The sequence below is a fragment of the Mauremys reevesii genome, linkage group 14, assembly GCF_016161935.1.
Source record: "Mauremys reevesii isolate NIE-2019 linkage group 14, ASM1616193v1, whole genome shotgun sequence".
Classification (NCBI taxonomy): domain Eukaryota; kingdom Metazoa; phylum Chordata; order Testudines; family Geoemydidae; genus Mauremys; species Mauremys reevesii.
This window is the reverse complement of record NC_052636.1, coordinates 30,371,367-30,388,560: the sequence shown is the minus strand read 5'-3', so window position 1 is coordinate 30,388,560 and position 17,194 is coordinate 30,371,367. Positions and strand designations below refer to the sequence as shown.

The 17,194-nt window shown below is 51.7% G+C and overlaps 1 non-coding gene across 1 annotated transcript; it reads left to right on the top strand.

Moving 5' to 3' along the window:
• The first annotated feature begins 3,809 nt into the window (after positions 1 to 3,809).
• On the top strand, positions 3,810 to 3,882 carry TRNAV-AAC. The gene has a single exon. It is a non-coding gene; the product is annotated as a tRNA-Val (tRNA).
• Positions 3,883 to 17,194: the final 13,312 nt, after the last annotated feature.

Sequence of the window (17,194 nt, the reverse complement as noted above, 5' to 3'; positions counted from 1 at the left end):
CTCCAAAGTGCCTGGCCAGGGGCAGGACATTGGCCCAGCAAGGGAGGGGTGTGGCAGTGACATCACAAAGGCCTTTTGCAGGACCTCAGACTATTGGTCCAAGGTGATAGGGAGGTGGTGACCTCACAGAGAGATGCTGACATCAGCCAGGCAGGACAGGGGCGAGGGGCCAGGGAGACCTCAGAGACCCCTGTGGCTTTGCTTCAGCAAGTCTCCTTCTCCAGGTCTCTCTCTGAGGACTGAGGGAGTATTCGGGTTCACGGACGTGAGCGCCAGGAGGAACCTCTTTCGAGTTTTCTCCTTCCCTGTTAGTGATTTTACTAGAAAACAGCTGTCCCTGTTTAGAAGGTAAGAGCCTCCTCGAGGTCTGAAACCTGTTCAGTCTGATCCATCTGGTGACAGGTCACTTCCCTTCTCTATACCTCAGGCTCCTCCCCATCTGCCCAATGGGAACAAGGACAGTTCTCGAGCTCTGGGCAGTTGTGAGCCTGAGTGAGATAAGGGGCGATAAAGCCCTCTGTGAAGGAGAAAGGATAGTTTCACGGTGTTTAGCACCAAGGAATTCTAAAGTTTGCTAAAATGTCTAGTCTGCGGAAACAAGAAATGGTCGGGGCCAAAATTTTTAACCATTGCCTTTCTTAAAGCCCATTCAGGGGTGTGAGTCCCTGTCTTTTAGGTACCTGGGGTTCTTTGCCAGCAGGAGAGAAGAGGTTCCTGCCTCCATTTTTGTGGCCTTAAAAAACCAGGTGTTGTGCCCCAGTTCTCGTCTGAGATCCCTGAAAAAGAACATCTTCCCATCCATGAACAAGACAGGACCTATCTTTCAAAGGGGAACAAAGAGACACCTGGGACTTGCAGACTAGCCAGCCTCACTTCCATAGCTGGAGAGATCCTGGAATACATTCTTAAACAGTTTGTCAGCAGCACCTACAGGATACCTTGGTTCTTAAGACGAGTGAGCATGGATTTGTCAAGAACAAATCATCCCAAACCCAGCCTCTTTCCTTCTTTGGCAGGGTTCCGGGCCTAGTGGAGGTGGGTAAACAGTAGATGGGACCTATCTTGGGGTTACTAAGGCTTTTGACACAGTCCCGCAGGACATTCTCACAAGCAAACGAGGGAAATGCGGTCCAGCTGCAATCAGTGTCATGTGGGTGCAGAGCTGGTTGAAAGCCCAGACTCCAAGGGCCCTTCTCCTGGTTTGGCTGCCCGACGGAGAGGGTGCACCTAGTGGGTCCTGCAGGGATCAGTCCGGGGTCCGGTACTATTCAATAGTTTCATGAATGATTTGGAAAATGGAGTGGAGATCATGCTTCTAAAATGTGCAAATGACACCAAGCACTTTGGAGCTCAGGATTGGAATTCAAAACGCCCGTAATAAATTGGAGACTTGGTCTTCTTGAGCGAAACCCCATGGCTGGGCCCCTCTCTCTAGACTGGGCTGAAGTGAAACCCCAGAGCCACACACTCCTCCTCCTGGGCAGCGCACCTTGAATGGTCAGATGTTGCTTAGCTCTGTCAGAGCAGCTTTGGCTGGGGGATTCTCCCAGCACTTTCCAATAGTGGGAAGGTACGAAATCCCCATTTGCCTGCTGGGGATGGAGCCCTAGGGGGGGGAGCAACTTGCCCAAAGTCCCACCGGAAAAGGAAAACAACCAGCAGTGGAACCAATAGGGGTGTCAGGATCATGGAGGCGCTGTCACCCCCACACTCTGACAGCATTCTGCACCCCCTGCTGCTGGCTGAGTTTCTCTGTCCCTTGACAATAAGACAGTCTAGAACCCCAACCAGGGTTATTGTATCTGCTACCCAAGATCCATAAACCTGGAAATCCTGGACGCCCCATCATCTCAGGCATTGGCATCCTGACAGCAGGATTGTCTGGCTATGTAGACGCTCCATCATCATTCCACACAAAGATGGACTACAAGCCGTCAGGAACAGTATCCCCGATAATGTCACAGCAAACCTGGAGGCTGAACTTTGTGACTTTGTCCTCACCCATAACTATTTCACATTTGGGGACAATGTGTACCTTCAAGTCAGTGGCACTGCTATGGGTACTCACATGGCCCCACAGTGTGCCAACATTTTTATGGCTGACTTAGAACAACGCTTCCTCAGCTCTCGTCCCCTAATGCCCCTACTCTACTTGTGCTACACTGATGACATCTTCATCATCTGGTCCCATGGAAAAGAAAACCCTTGAGGAATTCCACCATGATTTCAACAATTTCCATCCCACCTACAACCTCTGCCTGGACCAGTCCACACAAGAGATCCACTTCCTGGACACTACTGTGCTAATAAGTGATGGTCACATAAATACCACCCTATACCGGAAACATACTGAACGCTGTACTTACCTACATGTCTCCAGCTTTCACCCAGACCACATCACACAATCCATTGTCTACAGCCAAGCTCTAAGCTACAACCACATTTGCTCCAACCCCTCAGACAGAGACAAACACCTACAAGATCTCTATCAAGCATTCTTACAACTACAGTACCCACCTGCTGAAGTGAAGAAGCAGATTGACAGAACCAGAAGAGTACCCAGAAGTCACCTACTATAGGACAGGCCCAACAAAGAAAGTAACAGAACCCCACTAGCCATCACCTTCAGCCCCCAACTAAAACCTCTCAAGTGCATCATCAAGGATCTACAACCTATCCTGAAGGACAATCCCTCACTCTCATAGATCTTGGGAGACAGGTCAGTCCTTGCTTACTGACAGCCACCCAACCTGAAGCAAATATTTACCAGCAACCACACAACAAAAACACTAACCCAGGAACCTGTCCTTGCAACTAAGCCCATTGCCAACTCTGTCCACATATCTGTTCAGGGGACACCATCATAGGACCTAATCACATCAGCCATGCCATCAGGGGCTCATTCACCTGCACATCTACCAATGTGATAAGTGCCATCATGTGCCAGCAATGCCTCTCTGCCATGTACATTGGCCAAACCAGAGAGTCTCTACATAAAAGAATAAATGGACGCAAATCAGACATCAAGAATTATAACATTCAAACACAGCCAGAGAACACTTCAATCTCCCTGGTCACTCGATTACAGACCTAAAAGTCGCAATATTACAACAAAAAACCTTCAACAACAGACTCCCACGAGAGATGCTGAATTGGAATTAATTTGCAAACTGGACACCGTTAAATTAGGCTTGAATAAAGACTGGGAGTGGGTGGGTCATTACACAAAGTAAAACTATTTCCCCATGTTTATTTGTCCCCCTACTGTTACTCACACCTTCTTGTCAACTGTTGGAAATGGGCCATCCTGATTGTCACTACAGGTTTTTTTCTCCTGCTGATAATAGCTCACCTTAACTGCTCACTCTCATTATAGTGTGGATGGCAACACCCATTTTTTCATGTTCTCTGTGTATATATATATCTTCCTGCTGTATTTTCCACTGTATGCATCTGATTAAGTGGATTTTAGCCCACGAAAGCTTATGCTCAAATAAGTTTGTTAGTCTCTAAGGTGCCACAAGTACTCCTCATTATTTTTGCAGATAAATTCATGGAGGTGAAGTCCATTAATGGATATTAGGCAGCCTGGGTAAGGAATGGTATCTCTAGCCTCTGTTTGTCAGAGGGTGGAGATGGATGGCAGGAGAGAGATCACTTGATCATTTCCGGTTAGGTTCACTCCCTCTGGGGCACCTGGCATTGGCCACTGTTGGCAGACAGGATATAGGGTTGGATGGACCTTTGGTCTGACCCAGTCTGGCCATTCTTCTGTTCTTATGAAGGGAGGGGCAGAGCCCTGCAACAGAGTTTCTGTAGTGTAGTGGTTATCGCGTTTGCCTAACACGCAAAAGGTCCCTGGTTCAAAACCAGGCAGAAACATGATGGCTTAATTTTTCCCAGCTCCTAGTGGCCTGTCCCTGCTGTTGTAGGAGCAGCAGTGATTTCTATGCTCAATAGGTCTGTTATACTTCCCCGATTCCCATTTTTGTCTCCTCTCCCTCTCTGAATGCCTGTGAAGTGGCTTTCCCCCTCTCCCTCCCGCTCCCTCCTGCAATGCTTGTGGGATGAAGGGGCTCGTTGAACAGCTGGAAGATCAGAAGAGCTCCTAGATAGACAAGGTGTCTGGGACTCTCATTAGGCAGCGATCACACACCCAGAGCATGGACACTGGCTGAGGTGGAGTGTGACCCACCAGATGCAGCCAAGTCATCTCTAGTCGCAGGCCATGAGGAGCAGGTCCTTAAAAGGGGAAGGGGCCCTGTGCTCAGGAGTCACTCACAAGCTTGTACCTCCAGTGAATGCCCTTGGCCCGGACCGCCTGGCCAGTGGTTCGCTGCATTGCAGTTCATTGTGCCTCAGGAAGACTTACCTTCATCGCACTGTCCATCATGGCGCTGTGGGACACTTACCTGGCAGAATCCTGTGCCTGCCTCTTGGCTTCCCAGGGATGGCTACTTGCAGCCCAGGAGAAGAAGGATGGTTCTGGTGAAAGGAAGACAAGCAAAGCTCTGGGAGGAAATTTGGGTGTGGGCTCTGCGCTGGGGGGTGGGGTGCAGGAGGGGTGGTGCAGCTCCCAAAGTGACCGGTACACACAACCCTCTGGCAGCAGCTCCTAGATGAGTGGGGCCAGGGGATCTCCATGTGCTGCTGTCTGCAGGCGCTGCCTCCAGAGCTCCCATTGGCTACAGTTCCTGGCCAATGGGAGCTGCAGAGTTGGTGCTCGGGGCAGGGGCAGCACGTGGAGACACTCCCCCCACCCCAGGGGATGCTGGGACATGCCAGCCACTTCTGGGAGCGGCACGGAGGGACGGAGGTAGAGTGGGCAGGGAGCCACCTTAGTGCTGCTGGCACATCTCTGCACACGCATTGGGGAGGGGAGCAGAGGGCCTCCATGTGCTGCCTGGGGTAGGGGCAGAGCACGGAGCTGCCTCCCCTCCCGGGTCTATTCCAGGAGTGGGTGGGTGGGGTCTTTTGGCGTTCAAGGTGCAGCAGGTCAGACTAGATGATCACACTGGTCCCTTCTGACCTTAAAGGCTCTGAGTCTAAAAGGGAGAGGGAAGTAAAGGAATTAAAAAAAAAGAAAAGAAATGAAGCATTGTAATACCAGGATGACTCCAACTGCTTATTATATAGTCCCACCCCTTTCTTCCTCCACTGGGTGTTTAATGACCTGTTGGGATTTGGGATACTGATTCTCTCACTCCATTGATAAACTGTTACAACATGACTGAAATTAAACCAATTCCCAGTGGAGGAATCATCATATCATTGCATTGGCTGAGAATCGAACCTAGGTCAACTGCTTGGAAGGTAGCTATGCTCACCACTATACCACCAATGCATCTGGTGAAAGTTTTTGATTTTTCACACTTGGTGATTGATCACCTTACTTCTCAGCATGAGGCGAATGTCTCTATGGTCTCTGCCATTCATGGTGGGGAGTTTCCCCACTGATAACAGTTCTTGCTGGGTCGGGGAGGGGAGAGAGAACAGGCGTTTATTCTGTTTCATTCCTCTCCATTTTCTGTTCCTCCCCTTCCCTTCCAGGGTCCTCCCTTCCATTTCAGACTGTGCAGTGACACCCTCCCTGCACCCAGGACTCTCGAGCCTCTGGAGCAGCACGATCCCATGAGATCCTCAGTGACCAAGGGTCTTTTCCAACTTCCAGGAGACCCAGCTTGAATCTAAAGGAAGCTCTGTTCCTTCCTGGGGATCCTCTCTCCCTTCATGGAGATCAAGAGCATGAAGCCTCTGCCTTGCCTCCTGGGTCTGAATTAATGTCCCATTTCCCACTATGTGCTCGAAAGAAACAAATGTTTCTAACCCAGGTGAGTGGCGTTAATTCAGCTGGAATCCTTCACCCACATTCCTTAGGAGATACAGACTCTCTGTGACACAGACTGACTGGGGTTCATCTCTGCATGTCCCCAATGGGGAAGGAAAGACACTCAGGGCGAAGGAAGAAGATGGACAGAAGGAGTCAAATGGGGCTAGACCAGAATAGGACATTTTCTGCCTGTTAAAATGTACTAGACTCTAATTGCTTAAAACAAAACAAAACCCCACCAGCTTCTGTTTGAACCATCAGCTTTCCACAGAGCAGCCAAAGTGGTGAAGCACAGACACACATAACCACCTACAGCCCAAGTTTGTCTAAGAAGCACCTATAGTGGCTCATGCAGGGGGAAATACAGCTGTGGGTGTGAGTTCAGGCCTCACCCAGAGTGTTGGTTTTCATTAGCCACGGAGCTTCCCCCACTTGCTTTGCCCAATTCACATGGAAAGTGCCATAGGAGGGTGATGAGAGTAAATTCTAAACTCTGAAATGCGGAGGTTGGCCCAGAGATTGGGATAAGGGGTTTGAAGAGAAAAAGCTCTAAGAGTATAAAACCAGACAGTCTACAGGGGCAGGTTCGGTACAACGCCTCAACAGGGAGCCATTTGGGGGGGTTCACTCCCTCTGTTAAATGTCCTGAGAGGTATTTGAAGATGAAGATAACACCATGGCTAACAGGTGACTGGCATGTCCTGGGTTAAAGAAAGGGACCTTGGTTAATAGTCTGAAGATTTGCGTTACCATCACTGTCTGACCCCCCTTCAGTGCGGAGCAGGTGTGTACGTTGCTGGGTGGAACGCACAGACTCCTGGAGAGCAGGGGCAGCTGTTTCCATGGCAGAGAGCCTGGCACTTAGGAGACTTTCTACACTTGCTGTTTTGAAGCAATTCAGTAAAATAACAGCGGAGCTACAATGTCTGGTCCAAAATTTCAGCCCCCCAGGTGCAAAAACGCTATTTTAGGATCTACATCGGAGGCTCCCGGCACTAGGACACCTGACCAGAGAGCTCAGTGGGGGCGTAACAACTGCTGACTCTGAGGGTCCCGGGCTAAATCCACTTGCAGGGGGAAGTGTTTTGATTTAATTGATGGATAATGAGCACCAGCTACCAGGGGAGAAGCCCTGAGAGTCGCTGCCACTCCAGCTGCTGCTAGGGCAGGGGGGAGCCCCAGGGGGCCAGCTGCTGCTCTGGCCACCCCAGAAGTGCTGCCAGAGGCCAAGCTGTGGCTGCTCCTGCTGCCCTCGGGACCACTGGTCAAGTGGTCCCCGGGGCAGCTGCTTTGGCCGCTACTTGGGCGGTCCCTGGAGCCAGTTGATTGAGTGGCCCTGGAGTCAGCCACTGTGCCCACTGCAGAAGTCACGGAGGTTGCAGGAAGTCACAGAATCCATCACTTCCACCACCTCCGTGACAGACACGGAGACAAACCCCTCCCTGCTGTGACTACAATTCCTGGAAGGAAAGAGAAGAACAGAAAGTGAAGAGAGAAGGAAAAAGAGAGATTCCCTGTCAACTCTCTCCCTGCTGCCTCCCCCCCTTGTATTCTGTAACCCCATCTCACTGGGTTCCCTGTGCTGGTGCCATGGGTGTGACACTAGAGTTCTGGGGATTTGGGGGGCTCTTCATTTCTCAACATTTCACACAAATTTGTCTTTTGGCTGAAATTTCTCCTGTGAGGCCTCTCAGTCAGAGCTGTACCCCACCCTGGTTGCGGTGGGGAAGAGGAGATGTAAATTGCAGAGCAGGCAGAGAAGTCGCCCATAAAGGGTCATATTGATCTGGTGACTGGTTCTGACCGGGGTCCCACGTCCTCTGACACAGGCTCATGTGCAGAACATGGGAGCTCTGGCTTGTCCTAAATGCTGTTGAGTGTGAGTTCCTGGAAAGGGCAGGGGAGAGGGAGCAAGAGGAGAAAGGCAGAGACATTGGAGACGAGGAATTGGGGGGCGAAGAAGGAGAGAACAGAGAGACAATAAATGATTGAAGCAGAACAGGTGTCCCAACTCCATCTTGCTCATCACAGGTGTTCAGAGAGACAGGTAGTTGCGGGTTTTCCAGTGTCAAGTCTGAACTTTGATTCTAACAATGTGCGTTGAAATATCAAGGGGATCTCCACATACCTGATCTCTTCCCCCCTCCCCTTTTTTAGTATTAATTTTTATTTTGACGTGTTTGGCTTAACCGTGATCGTCCCTTTCCCCACCTGTATTGCAACTTGGGGTTTATGTTTATTTTGCCTCCCTTTTGTTCATGTCATTATAATTGTAACAGCAAAGGAATCTGCAGGAGCAAAAACTGACTCAAAACTTCATGCAGGAACATCCTACAAACAGCTCACACAGCTGGAATCATAACTCGCAAGGCCAGGGGATGGGAGATGCAGGTTTCCAAGTGTTCTGTCTTTCTCAGATGACACATTCCAGCCCCTTGTGTGCCTCCATCCTGTATGACCTGCTGGACTTTGACACATTTATTGTCTCATTCTATAGATAATGTGATTGTAACACAATGTGACTGAAATTAAACCACTTCCAGCTGAGGAAACAACAGAAGAGAAAAGCCATTATTGCACTGGCTGGGAATCAAACCCAGATGAATTGTTTAGAAGACACCTACGCACACCACTATACCACCAATGCATCTGGCAGGAGTAGTTTTCCTGCAGGCTCTGTGTGCTGGCAATGGGGTGACATATGACCATGGAGGTAGTGAGCAGGGTGGTTGCTCTGGAAGCTGCCTGACAGCTGGGAGCAGAGTTAGGATCCCAGAGTGACTGAAAGGGGGCAAAGGTGAAAACAGATCTCACTGGGAGCTGGCCCCATACCTGCCACGCCCCTAGGAAAGGGGAACTGAAGCTCAACTTCAATCACAGAAAAATCTTCCCTGAGAAGGAAGGGGACAGCTTGTTTTAAAGACCAGGTTTGTGTTTGTTCCTGCTACATACGGAGGGGCTGGGTAGTGCTGATTCCAGCCCCCAGACTCTGGGAGGATAAGGAACAAATTCAGGCTGCCAGTGACCTGCAGGAGGGAGATGATCTTTTGACAGTGACGGACGCCTCGTCCTAAAGGCCTTTGTCTGCCCCCTTCCAGTGACTGTTTGGTACTGGAATGCAGCCCCCACTCCTGGGTCTCTCCTGGGGAAATAATGTTTCTGTGCAAAACACCAAAGCTTTTAACAGAAAGGAAGAAAAGGAAATGGCCACATGATGGGACTAGGACATAAGGAATGAAACGCACATGGGCGGCGAGTTATATACCCACGTGGTGCCCGGGCACCAGCAATATTCAGAGCCCTGGGGCCCAGCTACACCAAAGTTTGGGGCTGGGTCTCCCCTCTGGCCCCACCTGCCACCCCCCCGTGCTTCCCAGTGTCCCGGACCCCTTGCTGGCCCCATGCATGTCCCTGGGCCCCGGAGGAGCAGAGCGTCCCTGCCTCTTCCATGCAGCTCCATGCTGCCTCCTGCAGCAACTGCTGCCACAGGGTCCTAGTGCCCCCTTCCCAACTCACTGCCAGGGCAGACTGACTCTGAGCCTGCCCTTCCACCTCAGACCCTTCCCTTTCCAGCGGGACCCTCCACCATCACAGCCCCCCCCCCCTGCAGTCCCCCCTCCAGCCCCCTGCTGGGGCCGGAGACAGCCCCATCCCCACCCCAGTGAGGCTATAGTCAGGGGCAACAGCAGGAGGAGGTGCATGCAGCACCCCGGCCCCATAATGGGGAGGCGAGGAGATTCCTGGACCTGAGAAGGGCCCTAGGAGCACCTGCAGTGACAGTGGTGGGAGTGAGTGTGCTGCTGGGGAATGAGGGTTCCTCCCAGAGCTTGCTGCTGCCAGCAGGAAAGGGCTGGGGAGTCCTCCTTTCTGGCCCTTGTCCCGGAGCAGCCTGCCTGCACCCCAAACTCATCCCCAGCCCTGCCCCACCCCAGAGCCCACACCTCCAGCCAGAGCTTTCACCCCCCCACCACATCCTCAACCCTCTGCCCGAGCCCTGAGCCCCTCCCACACCCCAAACCTCCCATCCCCCGTCCCAGCCCGAGCCTTCATTCCCCACACACCCCCACCCTCTGCCCCAGCCCTGAGCCCCTCCCACACCCCAAACCTCCCATCCCCAGTCCCAGCCAGAGCCTTCATTCCCCCGCCGACACCCCAACCCTCTGCCCCAGCCCTGAGCCTCTCCAACACCCCAAACCCCCCAGCCTCAGACAGAGCCCTCACCCCCCACACCCCTACCCTCTGCTCTAGCACTGAGCCTCTCCCACACCCCAAACCCATCATTCCCAGCCCCAGCCAGAGCCCTCATCCCACTGCACCCTAACCGTCTGCCCCAACCCTGAGCCCCCTCCTGCATCATGAACCCCTCATCCCCAGCCCCACCACACAGCCAACACCCCACACCCCAACCCTCTGCTATATCCCTGAGCCCCCTCCCACACCCCAAACCTCTCATCCCCAGCCACACCCCAAACTCCCTCCCAGAACCTTGGGCAGGTGGGGGGCGGAGTTTGGGCAGGTTCTGGGCACCACCAAAATTTCTACAAACCTACCGCCCATGGAAACACAAGATGCTTCTCCCATGTGCATTGACTTTTAACCTTGTTAGTGGTGGTGTTGTATCCATGTTGGTCCCAGGGGTCCTCTGGAGCGCCGGGCATTAGCCACTTTCGGGAGAGTGGGCTAGATGAACTGGTCTGACTCAGTGTGGCTGTTCTGGTTTTCACATTGGTTTTTCTAACTCAGTTCCCAATTCTCTTCTAGAAAGGCCTCCAGGCTGCCTGCCTAGCCCAGCAAAAGTGGCAAGGAGAAAGCCCACACTGCTGCTCTTTCAGGTAGTTGAAGGCTGCTATGAACCCCCCCTCACCCAGTCAGTCCCCAGGCTGTAGCAGTGCATAGGATTCTTCCATCCTAAGTGCAGGACTCTGCACTTCTCCTTGTTGAACCTCCTCAGATTTCTTTTGGCCCAATCCTCCAATTTGTCTAGGTCGCTCTGGACCCAAACCCTGTCCTCCAGCGCTTGGATTCTTTACAAGGCCCCTTCCCCTTTTAAGGACCTGCTTCTCATGGCCTGCGACTAGAGATGACTTGGCTGCATCTGGTGGGTCACACTCCACCTCAGCCAGTGTCCATGCTCTGGGTGTGTGAGTGCTGCCTAATGAGAGTCCCAGACACCTTGTCTACCTGGGAGATCTTCTGCTCTTCAACCAGCCCCTTCATCCCACGAGCATTGCAGGATGGAGCGGGAGGGGAGGGGAAAGCCACTTCACAGGCATTCAGAGAGGAGAGGAGACAAAAGCAGGAGGGAGGAAGGATAACAGACCTTTTGAGCACAGAAATCACTGCTGCTCCTACAACAGCAGGAACAGGGCACTAGGAGTTGAGAAAAGGAAGCCATCATGTTTCTGCCTGGCTTCAAACCAGGGACCTTTGGCATGTTAGGCAAACGTGATAACCACTACACTACAGAAACTCTATCACAGGACTCTGCCCCTCCCTTCATAAGAACATAAGATCCATCCAACCCCATATCCTATCTGCCAACAGTGGCCAATGCCAGGTGCCCCAGAGGGACTGAGCCTAACAGGTAATGATCAAGTGATCTCTCTCCTGCCATCCATCTCCATCCTCTGACAAACAGAGGCTAGGGACACCATTCCTTACCCATCCTGGCTAATAGCCATTAGTAGACTTAACCTCCATTAATTTATCTGCAAAAAGAACAAGGAGAACATGTGGCACCTTAGAGACTAACAAATGTATTTGAGCATAACTTTTGTGGGCTAAATCAGATGCATGCAGTTAAAAATACAGTAGGAAGATATATATACACACACAGAGAACGTGAAAAAAGTGGGTGTTGCCATACACACTATAATGAGAGTGATCAGTTAATGTGAGCTGTTATCAGCAGGAGAAAAAAACCTGGTGTTGGGAGGGGAACAGGAGAAAGGACAAAGGAAGCAAGAGACGAAGAGAAAAGAGGGATCAGACAGTGGATGGAGCAAGAGGTGAAACAAAAAGGACAAACCCTAATGTCCCCAGTGATTCTAAGGGACAAAATCCCAGGTGTGCAATAAAATTCTGCCTCCTTAAGCTTGTGTTTTCCATGCCTAGAATTCAACTGTCACCAGATGGATCAGACTGAACAGGTTTCAAACCTCAAGGAGGCTCTTACCTTCTAAACAGGGACGGCTGTTTTCTAGTAAAATCACTGAAAGGGAAGGAGGAAACTCGAAAGAGGTTCCTCCTGGCGCTCACATCCGTGAACCCGAATACTCCCTCAGTCCTCAGAGAGAGACCTGGAGAAGGAGACTTGCTGAAGCAAAGCCACAGGGGTCTCTGAGGTTTCCCTGGCCCCTCGCCCCTGTCCTGCCTGGCTGATGTCAGCATCTCTCTGTGAGGTCACCACCTCCCCACCGCCTTGGACCAATAGTCTCAGGTCCTGCAAAAGGCCTTTGTGATGTCACTGCCGCACCCCTCCCTTGCTGGGCCAATGTCCTGCCCCTGGCCAGGCACTTTGGAGGTTTGAGCTACTCCCTGTGGATCACCCCACTCAAGGAGCGTTCGTTCTAGGCAGCAAGCCGGCTAGACAGGGAAACATCAGACGCTGCTCCCAATGCTACACTCGTTTTTGCAGCAATTACTCGACGTTACGGCCCGAAGAGACCATTAGAGCATCTAATCTGACCCCCTGCATATCACAGGCCTCCTGTAGGACACAATAGCAGGTGAGGGTGGGGGCTGAGGAAGCGAGCGGGCAGGCAGTGGCGGGGGGGCAGGTGAGCCGGTGGCTGGCCCCAGCTCACATCCACTCCGCATCCTCCCCTGAATGCCCCGCCTCGCTTTCCCCCCTCCCCCTGCTAATCAGCTGTTTGCAGGAAGCCTTGGAGGAAGAGAAGCCGTGTGGCGGCTTCGTGCTCAGGCCCAGCAAGGTGGAGAAGGAGACGGAGACGAGGTGAGCTGGGGCAGGGGGGCCGCCCGCACCGCAGCAGGTAACCCGGGGGCACTGGGGACCGCTCCCCACCCCAGCTCACCTACCTCCCCTCTGCCTCCCTGGGCCTGAGCACGAAGCCGCCATTTGCTTCTCAGCCCTCCCAGGCTTCCTGCGCGAACCGGCAGGGGCAGGGGTTCCAGGGGCCGTCAGGGGACAGGGAGAAGGGGTGGTTGGATGGGGCAAGGTTCCCAGGGGGGCCATCAGGAATGAGAGGAGGGGTTGGATGGGGCGGCATGGGGCAGTCAGGGGACAGGGAAGGAGGGTAGAGGATGGGGTCCCGGAGGGGCATCAAGGAACGTGGGGGTTGGATGGGGCAGGAGTCCCAGGGGCAGGGTGGGCCACAACCCCCATGTGGGGTGAGGAGGGAACTGGTTGTTAAGATTTTGGCAGCTCATCACTGGCCAGGGGGGTGGGAGGCTGAGGAGGCGAGCAGTGGTGGGGTGAGTATGCGAGCCAGGGAGGGGCGGAGGTGAGCGGGGGTCTGAGGAGGCAAGCGGGCGGGCATTGGCGGGGGCAGGTGAGCTGGCGGTGGGGAGGAGAGGTGAGGAGGCGAGTGGGCGGGCAGGCAGGTGAGCCGTGGGGGCTGAGGCGAGTGAGCCGGCAGCAGGGAGGGGGTTGAGGAGGTGAGCGGGGGCAAGGGGGCTGAGGAGGTGAATGGTGAGTCAGTGGCTGACCTGTTCTACTGATCTGGTCTGGCTCCCAGCCCCTCTCCAAGGGTGCAGCTGTCTGGAGGTGCTGCCTTCCTCAGTCCCACCTCATTCACTCCACAGGGCAACTGATTACCAAGGGGAAAGATCTTATTCTATCTCTAACAAAAGTCATTTTCCTTTTACCTTAATTATACTACCTTAGGGGCCCCTATAACATATTAGCAAGGTTCATTACCCCTGTTTTGTCAGGGCGGTGCTGGGGAAGGAGGGTTTGTTTCCACGGGGCAGGCGGCACTTTGGGGGGGATTGTTTCGGAGGGGCTGGGTGGTGCTGGGGGGGGGGGGTTCGGTGGGATTTTCAGCCCTCAGGTGTTTTCTTTGGAGTAATATTGCCCTTGCCGCTTTACGAGTTGTGCAGGCCTGGACTAAACCACAGCCTCGGGACTCAGCATTCAAGTATCCTGCAGTCTGAGCTTCGCATCTGATACATTCCCTCATTGGCTACCATTGTTTGCCCAGCATGGAAGTGCTTCTTGTCCAACAAGGCAGCCAGATTGGGACCCGTAGGTGCGGAAGGGTTGAGCTCAGATTGAAGTTTTTCCCACAGTCAGAGCACGTGTAGGGCATTTCTCCAGTGTGGATTTTCTGATGTCTAATAAGGTTTGAGCGCTGATTGAAGCATTTCCCGCACTCAGCGCACGGGTAGGGCATCTCTCCTGTGTGGATTCGCTGATGTGCGATAAGGCTTGAGCTTCGATTGAAGCTTTTCCCACACTCATGGCATGTGTAGCGTGTGTCTTCCAAGTTGACTCTCTCACGGGTAATAAGGTCTGAGTGGCTACTGAAGTTCTCCTCTGGCCTGTGCAGAGTCTCAAAGACTTTTGTTTTTTCTGGGACTGCACAACTCCCGGAATCGTTCCCTTTGGATCTTCCTGATAAAGTTCCATGTGGTTCTCCTTGCTCAGCATCTTCCTGCTGGAGTGTCTCCTCCTCATTCTGACTCACCATCCCATCACCTGATGGGAGACAGAAGAATCCAGACACAGGTCACTCCCTGCACCTGAGAGAAAGGAAATATCAGAGAGGAATGGAAAAAGGGGGGAACAAACCAAAATATGTGCAGTGGAGATGAATCCTATCAGGAGCTGATTTTCCCCAAACCCTTCCCCAGAGGAGAGAGGAAGGGATCAGTTTTGATCCACATCTCACCAGAACACTCAGGGGAAAGTGAGATCGGGGAGGGACCTGCTGCCAGTTGTAAGTCAGAATAGGTGGGAAGCCATGAGTCACATCTGCCATAATGATTCCACATCTGCAGGGAACAATCTTGAACTTGGAGAGCTCACAAGGTCTTTGTAGGGCATCCCGAATGTTTCCTGCATTCACTGACAATTTTTTAGTTGGTTTAACCAATTCCCTACCTGTGGAGGCAGCTCTCAGGAGCACTTCTTTCTCAGAGCCCTGGAGGTCTGGGACCCACGGCTCTTCCCCTCGTTCCAGCTGCGAGATCACATCAGGTTTGGAAACTGGAAACCCTACTCAAGGCAAAGAAAATAAGGGAGGTCAGTGGAATTTGTGGGATACTTGTCACAAGGTATATTGTATGATTTTACTCCCCAGCTCATTTTTAAGCAGTAATATCCCAAGACCAGCTTCCTTGGCTCCAAGTGGCAGGAGAGTTATTATTATAAATCATATTCATTACCTTAGTGCCTAAGGACCAACTAACAGTGGGTCTCCGTTGTGCTAGGCACAGTACAAACCCAGAATAGTAGCTGGGCCATGCCCTGAAGAATTTACAATCTAAATAGACAAGCCAGACACAGAATGGGGGAAGGGGTAGAACCCACTGTTAGAATAGAGATATTCAGGCCTGTCTGTAAAGCCTATAGTTTAAGAACTTAGGGGTATTTTTATCACTTAGCTAGTTACAGGGGTATAAAACAAAGAATCAAAATCTCAGTGTGCCTGTGTCTGGGCCTTCTCTCACTAGGATCGTCTGAGGCCTTGTTCTTAGGCTAAGGCCTTTGGCTCAGCAACAGGGGCAGCCATAAGCTGGGAAGCGAAGGGTCACATCCTCACATCCCAAACCAGTCACACTGAAATAAGGTGCTATTGGGCTGTTAGGAAGATGATCCTGTCCCGATAGTGCCCATCACCACCAGATAAAGAAACAGATCTTAAGATGGTTAAAGAAAACTTGGTTTGACAGCATCCTGTCCGGCAAGAAATCACTTCTCAATGGTTGTGAAACTCATTTCTGTATTGCTTTATATTTATGTCCCCCACTTTTCTATTGTAAATCAGTCTGGTTCTCTAATTGTTTCTCTCTGCTGTATAATTAATTTTGCTAGGTGTAAGTTAATTAGGGTGGTGGGATATAATTGGTTAGATATTTATGTTACAATATGTTAGAATTGGTTAGTTACATTTCAGTAAAATGACTGGTTAAGGTATAGCTGAGAATATTACTATATAAATGGGGTCAAAAAGGACGGGGAAGGGAAACTGGAATCATGTTTGTTAAGGTGTGGGGGGGAAACAGGAACACAGGCAAGGCTCAGCTGCATCAGAGCTGGGAAGGGGGACATGGGATAAACGCTCTACGGCATCAGAGCTGGGAAGGGAACACTGGGGAACAGACTGTATCAATAGATCGAGATAAGCCCGACTGGTGTGAAGGGCTTCAGAATATGGTTGCTTGGAAACTAACCCCAATAAACATGGCATTGTCTGCGCTTTGGACTTCTGGTCTGTTGCTGCTTCCTGTCTGCGTGACAAGAACCAGGGAAGTGGGAGGGTGAAGGCAAAACCTCTAACAAAACTGACATGACCTGATACCCAAGAGGTGAGCCTTAGAGGACGGTTTTAATACACACTGGAACTGATCAGGGATTCCCATGAGGACTGACAGGGAGCAATGGTAAATATGCATTTAGATCCTTTTCTTGTTTTGTATCTTTTCCCCATAAGGCTGAACCTCTGGCACTGTCATGGATCCATAGGATCTGTGCAATGCCCTGGCTTTTAAGCCGTCCTTGGGAGGTGCCCCTTGAGTGCACTAGACCCCCAAGGGGGTCCCACTCTTCCACAAGGACAGGCCACTTAGCTTCAACACCTGAGACTGAGCCTCTGGCTTCAACACTCCTACTTCAGGTCACATATGGGTTGGGGCAGCTATTGACATTATTGTAATCAGAGCAAAGCAGCAGATATGGTATAATGCCATCCTATTACCATAAGGAAGTGGATAAATTACCTCTCCTAGTGACCATTTTTTCATTTTGTCAGGTCCCCGAGACAGTGTAAACTGAAGCAGGGCCTCCCTTCTGACGGGCTGCCTTGCCCCTCGATCTTTGTTTCCATTGGTGTCATAACTTGTAAGTCCGCACCGTGCAAGCCCCTCTTTACTATACTTCTCTTAGTCTAACTGTTATGTGGCTTGATCCTTGCCTATGATTTCAGTTATAACTGTCTGTATTAAATCAAGTTTCTGTGTGTTTCACCAAATTTCATCTTCTCAATTAACTTTGCGTAGCCATGTACAAGGGCGAGCTGTACCCCAATACGTAATCTTATAGGTGTAAAAATGGCTTTTGTTTTCGCTGTTGCTCGGCCTCCTGTTTCCTCCTCAGGCTCTCCAGCCGCTGCCGCTCCTTCTCCTGCAATGGATGGGAAGCTCAGATTATACCCATCTGCTGGGGCTCCTTTCTGGTGCAGT